The following is an 11,704-nucleotide window of genomic DNA, read 5'->3' as shown; positions in this document are numbered from 1 at the left end:
ATCTAAGGGGTAGACTGAGCATGGATGCATAACTTGGTGTTCAATTATATTATTGGCATTAGTAGCTTAGACAAGTTAATAAATAGGCTGGGTTATGCCTCGAGTTGGAGACATAGATCCATAGTAGAGTGCTTGCCTAACACATACAATATCATGGGTTAAATTGTCAACACAAAACATTTAGTCATTCCACACATTTGTTATTTTTTCTAACCCTAATTTTGTTTCAGCTTGTGAAATTGCGATAACAAAACCTACAGGTAGAAAGAAATGCAAATCACGCTGTTCTTCTCTTCAGCTCCAACTGACTTTTCCTTCCTGGAGGAGGCATCGCTGTATGCTGCATACATATTTGAAATTCTGTGCTGAACCTCATTGTAATGTCACTCTGAGCCTTGATGAGACAAAGTGGAAAGAGGGAAGCAGTGCAGCGTGAGGGAGGCCTGGACACAGTGTAGTGTGAAGAAGGCCTGGACACAGTGTAGCGTGAGGGAGGCCTGGACACAGTGTAGCGTGAGGAAGGCCTGGAACAGTGTAGCGTGAGGGAGGCCTGGAACAGTGTAGCGTGAGGGAGGCCTGGACACAGTGTAGCGTGAGGGAGGCCTGGACACAGTGTAGCGTGAGGGAGGCCTGGACACAGTGTAGTGTGAAGAAGGCCTGGAACAGTGTAGCGTGAGGGAGGCCTGGACACAGTGTAGTGTGAAGAAGGCCTGGACACAGTGTAGTGTGAAGAAGGCCTGGACACAGTGTAGTGTGAGAGCTATGGGAAAGTAAGCAGAAAATATTAGTTTACTGCATCCTAGATTTTGGTAAAGTTTGCCTGTGAGTTCCTAAGGCAGTGCATTGGAACGGTAGATACGGACATACAAACATGGAGTTGCGAGAAGAGACATGTATGCATATATTCATTTATCAAAGTATCTAATCTGTAATAGCCACAGCACTGGGTCATAGGTGCATATATTTTAGAAAACATCATGGCCTCCAACTTCCAAAGGCTAATTTGAAGTGCAATACACTTCATGTGAAAATTTGGTTCTGATATGTGAAATAATATACACATTGGAAGCCATACAAAGACCTCACTAAATGTTAAATAACGGAAATCATAATTATTTAGCTTTAAATTTATCATCCAGGTGTGTGTTCATTGGATGGACATTCAAACTATGTCCTCCTGAGCAAAGAAGTGCTATTTAGCTTTAACTAAATCTGTGCAGGCCTCCCAGGAGAAATAGGTTTGGATTTCCAGCATCTGGCCATGTGCAAATTCCAGCCAGGGAGGTCTGTGTACTTGTTCTTTTATTTACAGTCTTCTCTGCTCTAAAAAGCAATTGAAGTAGCTTTCATAAATATCAGCAATGAGCTGAGACTTCAGTAAATGGACATTTTGCAGAAGTCAGTGGAGGGCAGGGAGGAAGTGAAAGTGAAGTCAAGAGACGGACTGAAGACCTCCACTGGAGAGTGCGCCTTCATTTATGATATAGAACGTTGTTTCCTTGTAACCAGAGCAACCAAAGAAATAGCAGTAGCGTGAGAGCTACCACCAAGTAGCAATGCATTCCTCTTCAGGTGAAGGCTTGAATGCTTCACAGCTGATGCCATGGGAGCTTCCCCCAAAGAGCCTTAGAGAGAGATCAACTCTACCAGTGAAGATCTAAGAATAATCAGAAGACTACATACGCATTTATTTAATCCACAAAGAGACCAAGCATAGCAGACCATGTTTAATCTTACAGTTTACCTTACATGGTTAGAGGTTAAGATGTTTTAGATCTAGATAGATGTCATAGGTTAATAGAGATGTGATATGACAATGATCTAAGCATCTCAAAGCTCTAAAAAGAAAGGCTTATTCACATGCCTGACTTATAGGTACATGAAATGCCACCAAGATACATACGTGGAAAATATGGTTAAAAAAAGAGTTTGGCCAAAGCAAATCTTACCTTATGATTACTAGTGATGAACAAGACAGAATACGTTATCAGACTCCTGCTCAGTTGGGAGGTACCATATGCTCTGTGATTTCAAGTGTAGAATCTTCAAAATGGATTCTTTTTCCTCAAACAGAAACACGATGTCATAGAGGGAGTAATGAACCCACTGCCAATCATGGGGGACTCACAATCTAGGTTTAAGCTTTGCTTTTCCATGAAATCTCAGAACATGTCAGCTTTCAGAATAGAAATGTTTATCTCCATATCTGAATTTTAAAATTCGTTGTGCATATGTTCTGTGATTTAAAAGTAACAGTCTTTTCCATTTTTCTCATTCGATTGCAAATTGCAATCGCACCATGTCATCAAAAAGTTATTTAGTGACAACTTATGGGGAGCCAAAAAGTTTCCTGTAATTTGCATATATTTTCTACATTCAGAATGTTAGCGATTAAGTTTTTTTCCTCTGTTCACTTAAAATAATATATTATTATTGAAAATAAATATAATAATAAATGTGAAATGTTGGCTGTAACGGCATATGCTAAACATTTTCACAGTGCGACACAGCATATGCTTACTTCTTCATTAAGAGATTTTTAAAATAACTCGTATTTAGCAAGAATACATTATCTTTTATTCAGAATTAATTATATGCTGTTTTGTGTACCATAATTTAAAGTGCTACCCACTTCTAATATGTAATACCCAGAAGAAACTATGGTTACAATTCATTAGAATTGGCTTCTTTCCTTGGCAATTTAGGAGCATAATGAACACATAGTGCTGAAATGCTATTTGTTACTTGAATCAAAAGTTACATGAAGTGCTGATAGCTAACAGTTACAAATCTTTTATTATTTTTTTAAACACAGCATGCCTCAGGAGAATGGGAGAAGCCCATGAGAGTAATTCTTACATAATTAGTCACTTTCCCATTCTTTGATGGTTTTTACAATGGATTTTCACAGGGCCTATTGGAATTTGAGGGGAGAACACTGAAAGGACATTTCCTATTATTAAGCACAGGGTGACTTCAAATTATTTGCTGTGTTGAGACATATACTTTTGCTTTCATTGTTTTGGGCTTCTTGTTGTTTTGCAAGCAAACTCTTATTTTTGGTACGGCTTTGAGTTTAGTTGTTTAGTAAATGGCGGCCTACCTACTTTAAGAGGAAGTCACCTGTCTCAGACAACAACTTGGACAATTACTGTTGTTGGCTTGGAATTCTTGTCATCTGCTTGGATCATTATTTTTACCGTTAGGAAAACAATGCCCCTTGAAGTCATAGCAATGTACCTCTTCACTAAAGAACCTGTGGTTTGGAGTCCAGTTTTTTTTTTTTTTAGTTCTATGCAATGGCCTCAGTTCTCCATTTTAACTATTATTAACAGGTTTTTTTTAGAGAGGACTAGAGTGTTACCCCACAACAATGCAGGATGAACATGACAAAGGATAAAGAAACAAATAATAAGTCAAAACAAAATTAAACATGTTATTTCCATGTTTTGGATCCTACATTTGCTGTGTGAATATTTTTCAAATGAAAAGATGAATATAGGGCAGTACTGATGTGATTGGGTTGGAAATAAGGGGAAAGTGCTAAGACTTTACTAAGAGGGATAACATCAGCATTAGGGGGTTTTTGACTATTTGTCTTGAATCTGAATACACACAGACCATATATCTTATTTGGTTCTCAGCCTTTGTATAATCTAGGGAGCACAAAAGGACGAAGATATGTATGCAAAGTCCATTCATGTGATTTTTCATCTCTTATAAATTTTATTTTGATAAAGCTGACAAAATTATTTTTTGTTTTTGTTGTTATTAGGCATAAATGTGAACATGTTTCTTTCTTAAAGGAAATCTTTAAATAGTAATAGTTCATACAACTTTATCCTGAGAAACTACTATGTATGCTCATTAAAATACTTTTAATAATCTAGTTTATTTTAAACCCCTCTATCTCCAATATGTTTAATAATGGTTATAATTTTAAACTAAAAAAAGGAACAGTGAGGAGTCATCATATTCAACATGTTTTTTTCAGGGTGGCCCAATTAAGCAGTATTGACAAAATTTATTAACATTGAATACTCTCAATCACAATGCTGAGAATCAACTTTGACACAATACTAAATGCTTTACAAACAATTTATTTAACATAATTCACTAATTTGCACACATCTCCCTCTTTAAATGTAGCCGTTCATGGTTTTAAAATTTAGATTATTTTTAGCAATGTACATTAGAGTAATAAGAGCAGGGTTTGTTCACTCTGGCATCGCAAGGTGAGCAACTCACATCATGGTCTAGCATTTACCACTTCATACCTTCTCCCTGTCTGAACCCGGGTTCATGCACACAGGAAGTGAACAGATACCCTACCATCCATTAACTCACGTGCATGTTCCTGTAAACTGCAGCAAACACTTCATATACAAAGCGACTTGCATATTCTCCATGGCTGCTGGCACTTCATTATTCCTAAGTGGAAGCAAAAGAATAACATAAATTCCTTGGATCAGAAAGAAAGGGAAAGTGATTAAGATGTTGAAATGACTTGGGCTCTGTTACTGCCATGGCTCGAAGAAGCAATACCTCTGTCAAAGGCAAAATTTAATTTTCTGATTACTCAGTACCCATGTTCTGGGACATTTACCATTCACACCTAACTCTGAAACCTTTCCTAAATCAAAAGATTAGAGAGTGTGTGGGCCTAGCTTCTCTTTCATCTCAAATGCTATAATCTTTTTTCTCGTTTAAAATTTGCTCCGAAGGTCCTAAAGTAGAATGCTTGATTTAGATTCTCCATGAAAAAAGATTAGTGGATTTCTTTACTTTTACTCTCTTTTGAGGACCTAGATTGTATAATATTGTTGGGTGCTGAGTATCCAGACTACACTGAAGCTGTCCCAGTGAGGGCTGTAGGCCTATTGTAGGCTTATCTTTATTTTATACAGGGTGTCTGTGGATCATCTGACTCAACCTTATTCGGGGGCTTTGTTTCAAAGGAAGTTTCTAGAACTGTAACCTAGACCTTCTGTGATTTGGAATGGTCTTTGGGAAACCACCTTCCTATTACAATTTCATAGTCATTCTAACTTAAGAAATGGTGGACTTGGTCCTTTTCTCTTACATTAAGCTTTCCCCCTCCTTATTGGATTTTTATTGCATAGGAAAGTGCTTTCTTTAGACACGTGCATATCCATACAGAGCATGGTTATCAAAGCATCTCAGCTCTGCAACAGAGTATCTGGGAAACAATGATTTGCAGCAGGAAGGGTTTATGGTGACAAGATATTTCAGCTTAAGGCAGCCACGTCAGAAACACCAGAGTGGAAGGGTGTGGCAGAGGAGTGTTGCTCATGGAAGCCAGGAAGCAGAGCTACAATGAAGAAGAAGGTAGCCAATATGACATATGTCCCTAAGAAAATGTCACACATTTGCATGGCCAGATCTACTACTTCCCAGTAAATGGTGAATTAACTTTTTGTCTAAGTCAGAGACCTTATGATGGCACTGTTATTCTTGATCTAGATCTACCATCAAGGACCATCTCTTCCACACATGAGCCTTAGAGGGGGTACATCCTATGTAATCCACACCACAAAGGCAAGGATGCATTCTAATTTCACAGCAGTAGTAGAAATGGACCAAGATGGGGTTATTTGATGATGCATTTCCTGGACCAGCAACATCAATATTTCCTGGGATTATGGGAGTGGGGCACTTTTTGCAATCATCTTCTGATTTTGGGAGTCAAAAACCTTTGGTGTCACTGTTGAAAGCTGCTTCCAGAAGTAGAAGTGCAGCACAGTAGTATAGAACTTGCCTAACATATAAGAGTCCTGGGTGCAATCTCTAGCACCATAAAAAGAAAACCTATCCAGGTAACTGGAGATTTTTGATGTTTTGCAAATGCTGGTCCAAAGGAATAATTTTGAGGCCTTCAGAGCTACTGGCAATCCTCCATTTATTAAGCTGTCTAGCTCACTGTGCCAAAGATGAGACATCACCTTCTTCCAGATCACAGTTCCTGTTAGAAAAATCTCTCTGACTTTATAGCCTTGTAAGAAATTTTAGAATCAATGTCGCAAGCAAATCCTGCCTTTAAAACAGGTAATGGCTCTACTCAGAAGGTAATGGCTTGTTCTCCTAAAAGCAGCATCAAAATAGCCTGACAAGACCCGTTGGACCTTAAATTAGATGACAGGTTTCTAAGTTAAAGCTAATTGAGTCGAATCTTGGTTTTGACATTTACCAGCTGTGTAGCTTTTAGGAGAGTTAAGGAATGTCCAGGAGCCTTACTTTTTATACCTGAAAAGGAGTAATGGTGGTACCTTTCTTTAACAGGGCAATTTTGAGCGTTGAACAAGACAACAGATGGAAAATGTTTTTAAAGACCCAGTAATCAGCAAAGCCTAAAAGAATGTTGTAAGATATGTAACTATAGAAATGACTGTCATCCTTTCACCATTCCACCTTTGCCCATTCCAAAAGGGAAGTGTATGTTGTGTCTAAGAGATGATGAATTTCAACAACAAAGCAGAAGAGAGTGGGTATCAGTGAGAATAGGGCGAAGTGCATTTCTATGAAAGAGGAGAGGGTTTACTACCAACAGCCCCATGCAGAAATTACAACCACTCAGCTTACATATAGAGGAGGGAAACTGGATTAATAAAGTGGAGTGGATGGTGTTCCTCCAGCTCTCTGACTTCAGAGATGAATATATGATACTTTAGTGGTGATTTTGCAATTCTGCACCCATATTCAATTAATTTTTTTTAGCCACAGTGAGAAAAGAAAGCTTTTAGCTTGTAGACTTTTAACTATGCTTTTCATGTAATACTATTTTAGTTTGCCCTTCTGTTGCTATGAAAAAACCATGGCCAAAAGCAACTTGAAGAGGAAATAGGTTAAAGTTCATTACTCAGAGAAGCCGAGGCAGAAACTCAAGGTAGGAACTTGGAGGCTAGAATTGAGACAGAAAGCTTGTTCGATTGCTGCTTTACGGGCTTGTTTCCCAGATCATGTTTCTATAGATCCCAAACCTATATACCTAGCGATGGCACCACCCACAGTGGGCTCATTCCTCTCACATTAGTTAACAATCAAAAAAAAAAAAATTCCTACCAACACACACAAAGGCCAGCCTGATGGAGGTATTCTTCAGTTGAAAGTTCCTCCTTCTAATTATGCAAAGTTGACAACCAAGAATTGCCATTTTACCTGTCATTCGGTTAGATACAGTACATAGAAAGCACTTGAGATGATTCCTTAGGTGAATGAATGACTAACTACCGGGGGAACATCCTTTATCCACTATTACCCTGCCGTTCAGGGCTACCTCTTTGATGCCTCATATATGCATAAAGGTGCCTGCTTTCTTTACTTATACAGTGATCACCCCTTCATTGTCCCTGAGTGCTTTCCCAGATGTTACAGTACAGATTTCCCATTTAAATATCCACATAGATCTTTTTTATTTAGTTTAATGTACAAGTTCCCTCATTAGCCTCTGTCATTGAATAACTACTATTCTTTATCATACAACTCAAAGTGTCTCCCATTCAGCATTATTGACATTTTGAGCAAGGCATCTTTATTTTATGAGGGACTATCTTGTTGCACATTGTGAGATCATGATTAACCTCTCAGGTCTCTACCCATTTGACACTAGTATTGCTTCCTTCTTGGTTGTGGCAATCAAAAGCATCTCTAGACACTGTGCAATATACCCTGAGGAACAAAACTTGGTTCCACTTAAGAACCATTGTATCCCTTTTGTCCTCTGATTATTCTGATTATTGCATCACAGGACCAAGTCTTAACTTATACCCATTTATTTATTTAATAATTTTTTATTCAAGAATCAGACTATTTCTCACATGATTTGTGGGGCTTTACTGTAAAAGCATAAAATGTTGGTAAATTCTCCTGTTCTCATATAACCACCAGATATGCCTGGCACTTAGAGCCTTTGTAAGGAGATCTTTTGGAAGGTGTCATCTTTCCAATTTTATCCTCCCTTTGCCACTCGTCACAGTATTTTTGTCAGCAAAAGTCGTTTGTCAACTAAAATTTAGTAACGAAGCTAGTTTGAACAGAAAAGGTAAGCGTTCTTAAAGCTTCAGAGAAACTCAGAAAGCACTCACCAGGAAGACACAGAACACGGGGATATCTCGCTTGAGTTGCCCAGCAGTGAGTTTTCAGAGTTTACTTTTAAGTCCAAGTTTGTTTCACTGCAAAGTCTATGCTTTTTCCAGGACACGACACTGACAGTTTCAATTGAGGAGATATGAATATGAGGAGCGGTGAGAGACAATCTTGACACATTTTACTAACCAGTGTAGGGGAAAGGGGTGGATATACAGCATGTAGTGAATGCTATGCTGAGCTGAGTGAGTGTGGAAGGCATGGCCCAGACCATGGGGGCATGGAGCATGGCCGACATTCTAGTCCCCAGTACACTGTTAGTTCTTCCACCAAATCTCAGAAACGTATGTCTATATGGCAAAGATGGGGGTAATTGACTACTAGGTTTAAGATGCTCAGGGAAAATGGTTCCACAATTAGCATGAGGTGTGGTCTGCTTATTCCCGAGTCGTGCTCAGATACCGCATGGTACTTGCTCTAATCAGCTGCTCCTATTCATGTGTTATGGGAATTACGGGTCTACGCAGACCTTCCAACTTCCTGTTTCGTACCTAGGGGTGGAATGAGCTGAGCTGTAACCCTGAGTTACAGGCAAGAATTTAATCTATTACAAACCTGAAACCAAGTCTCCAGAAAAGATGGGGGGGGGGGAGGAGTTTGCGGTTCACTCCTGGCTTGGAGATTGGCTGACTATAGCCTCTGGGTGGCACTTCTTCACCCAGGTTCAGGGTGAGAATGTGTGTTGGACTAACCTTGATTGGCATGCAATGGAGATGCTGGGCCAGCACTGGAAATAATAAAATCAGTCATCCTCAGGCACACAAAGTAGATTATGCGTGGTGTTCTCTTGATCTTCTCTACTCGTTATCACAGATCATCCCTTTACAGTACAGATCGACTTCAGGACACATTAATATTTTATAGTAGGTTATGGTTACTTGAAAGTTTTATTTTAGTATATAATCAGAGAAAAAGCTTCTGAGTGACACGATGTCTGTTGTTTTACCCAAGACAAAAATAATACTCCTCATGCTTTCTGTGGGTTGTTTGAAGCTTTGCTATGGACTGCTGGCCATGTTGCTTCTCAGGCAGCTAAAGTAAGTCAGCATTGTGATGGACACTATTACACAGATGTGGGGGCCAGTTGCCACTTACTTACTCTATTTAAGTCAGCATTTTATTACCATTGCACTGACTGCCTAGTCTAGGGACTACCTTTAACTTTTTATGCCCACCTCTAAAATATACAGTTCAACTATAAAGAGAAATATTAAATTAGTAAAGATATTCTGCATATATAAAACATCCTGTCCTGATATGAATAAAGGGGTGAGTGTTTGAGGAATGCTTTTTGTCCTCTTGTATTTCACATGCTGAATTATATTAATTTAAAATTAAAATATAATTACAATATTTCTCCCCTTTCCTCTTTCTCCTCCCACAATTCCCATGCCTCTCTCTCCACCCCCTCATGTTTCCTCTACTTCCTTCAAGGTGACCAAAATGATGTCCTTTCTTCCTTCCTTCGTTCCTTCCTTCTTGTTCCTTCCTTCCTCTTTCTTTCCTCCTCCTCTTCTTCCTCCTCCTCCTCTTTCTTCTTCTGTTTTTATTACTATGATTAAAAAACACACTGTAAAGTACATCTTATATGGTTGGAGATACAATAATTAAAACGTCATTTCTTGGAAATATTCTTCAGTGTGTATGTAGCGTCTTAAAATCCTACCTCTTTTGACCCAGCAATTTTTCTTCTTATAATCTGTTCCAAAAGAATTAGCAGGAGTAAGGACATAGATTACTATACAAAACATTTACTGCATTGTTACTTATAATAGCAAAATTTAAAAAACTATCCGTAGCCCAATAGTAGAGAGTTGGATGGTTCTATAGTTTATTGTTCATCCTGGCAGGCAATTAAGCAGTCATTAGAAGCAGAGTTCCCAAAGAGGAAGGAAAATGCCCAGGGCAAATATTCAGTCCGGAGCAATAAAGGGAGAAAAAAAATCTCAATTGTGTCAAAAAAAAAAAAATAACAAAAGAAAAAATGTTTGTTTTCAAATTTATTCATTTTATTTTCTAATATTTTGACACAGAGTATGCATCAATGTGTAATAAGAACAATATGTGTCACTCCACATCTGGCAGGAGCCTAGGGTTTGTCCAGTACTCTCCTGGGAAGCTAGGCCCCATTAAGAACAAAACCAGAAGTGCACACCCTGAAAGATGAAACACAAGGTCAGAGGAGCTCAGGGCCTCAGAACTGGAGCCAGGCGGCAACAAGGGCTCTGATTTGGATAATTTCGTGACAGACCAATCATGAAGGCTTGCTTTGAGCTCTGAAACATAGAGCCGCAGAGGCAGGAGCCTGGTTTTGTCTGGATGGACAAAATGGCTGCATCAAGGACAGCCAGCTGCTCCTGAAGATGGGCATTGCAGTGGGCAGAGCTGCATTATAAAGATGGTGGCAGTGACCTATGTTGACATGCTGCTGAATGGTACAAGTTCCAGGCAGCTAGCAGCACATGGCTGACTGACTGAAGTCAAGCCCCAGGGGTCCAAGGATGAATTCTTCAGGGAGAAGGGGATTCCTTCCTTCCCAAGAACAAATGATGAGTATCAGATGATCTTTGATGAAACAGATAATTCTGGCCCATTTCTTTCTTGTGAAACACAAACATACAAACCTTGGCCAGTGGGAGGGGTTTTGAGGGTGAATGGGTTTGATTTGCTGGGGCTAGAGATGCCAGGGATACTTGATTCACATATAGTAACACAGTCTTATCATAAGGACAACACAGTACTTAATTATCCTATGGATGGGGGAAGAACTCCAGGTCAAAGGTCGTGGGCTGAATGCCAAGATACTATGACATCTCATCTAATGAGTTTCTTGAAAGGGTTGGGTTTGTAATAATGTCCTTGGAGGTCTGCAATGCTCCTCAGGAGAGGGAACCCAGCTGAGAAAGGGAGTCTGTCATCTTATACCGAGTTCAGAGGCTATAGAGAAATGCCAGACTTCAACCTTAATAGCGTGGTCCCACAAAGATGGATAAATAAAACCTAAATATTCTGTGAGATGAGGGATTTAAACCACGGAAAGAGAGCTTTCCAGGGACTCAATGTATTAATTCCTCACAAAGGAACAGAAAAGTTTAGGGGAAAGAAATGAGTAGGGGTTGAGGATCCATATGTGATCTTCCAGGAGACAAAGAAGAAAGTTGTTCAAGGCCTTCTGGAGAATAGGCTGTGCAATCAATGGCTCACTGAATGAAGTTTATTGGCTGTGACTATGCAGGGCATAGACTTTGCAGGGCCCAGGACTCAACTGAGTCAGGCAAGGTAAAGAAGCACCAGATTGTGAAACATGCTTTTTTTTTTTTTTTTTTTTTTTTTTTTTTTTTTTTTAGCTATGCTAAGGGGGTTAAGGGAAAAAATGTAATCAAGAAGTCTAGAAGAGTCGCTGTAGAATGATAGTTAGGAAACACATATTCAGGCATGTACTTATGAAGGCATCCAAGTGCAGAATGGTACAGGCAAAGTAAATGATACATTTCATCGTTAAAAATCAAAGGAACGTCATGTATACAATATACTAATACTC

This window comes from Acomys russatus, chromosome 26 (assembly GCF_903995435.1).
Source record: "Acomys russatus chromosome 26, mAcoRus1.1, whole genome shotgun sequence".
NCBI lineage: Eukaryota > Metazoa > Chordata > Mammalia > Rodentia > Muridae > Acomys > Acomys russatus.
This window is presented reverse-complemented; position numbering follows the sequence as displayed.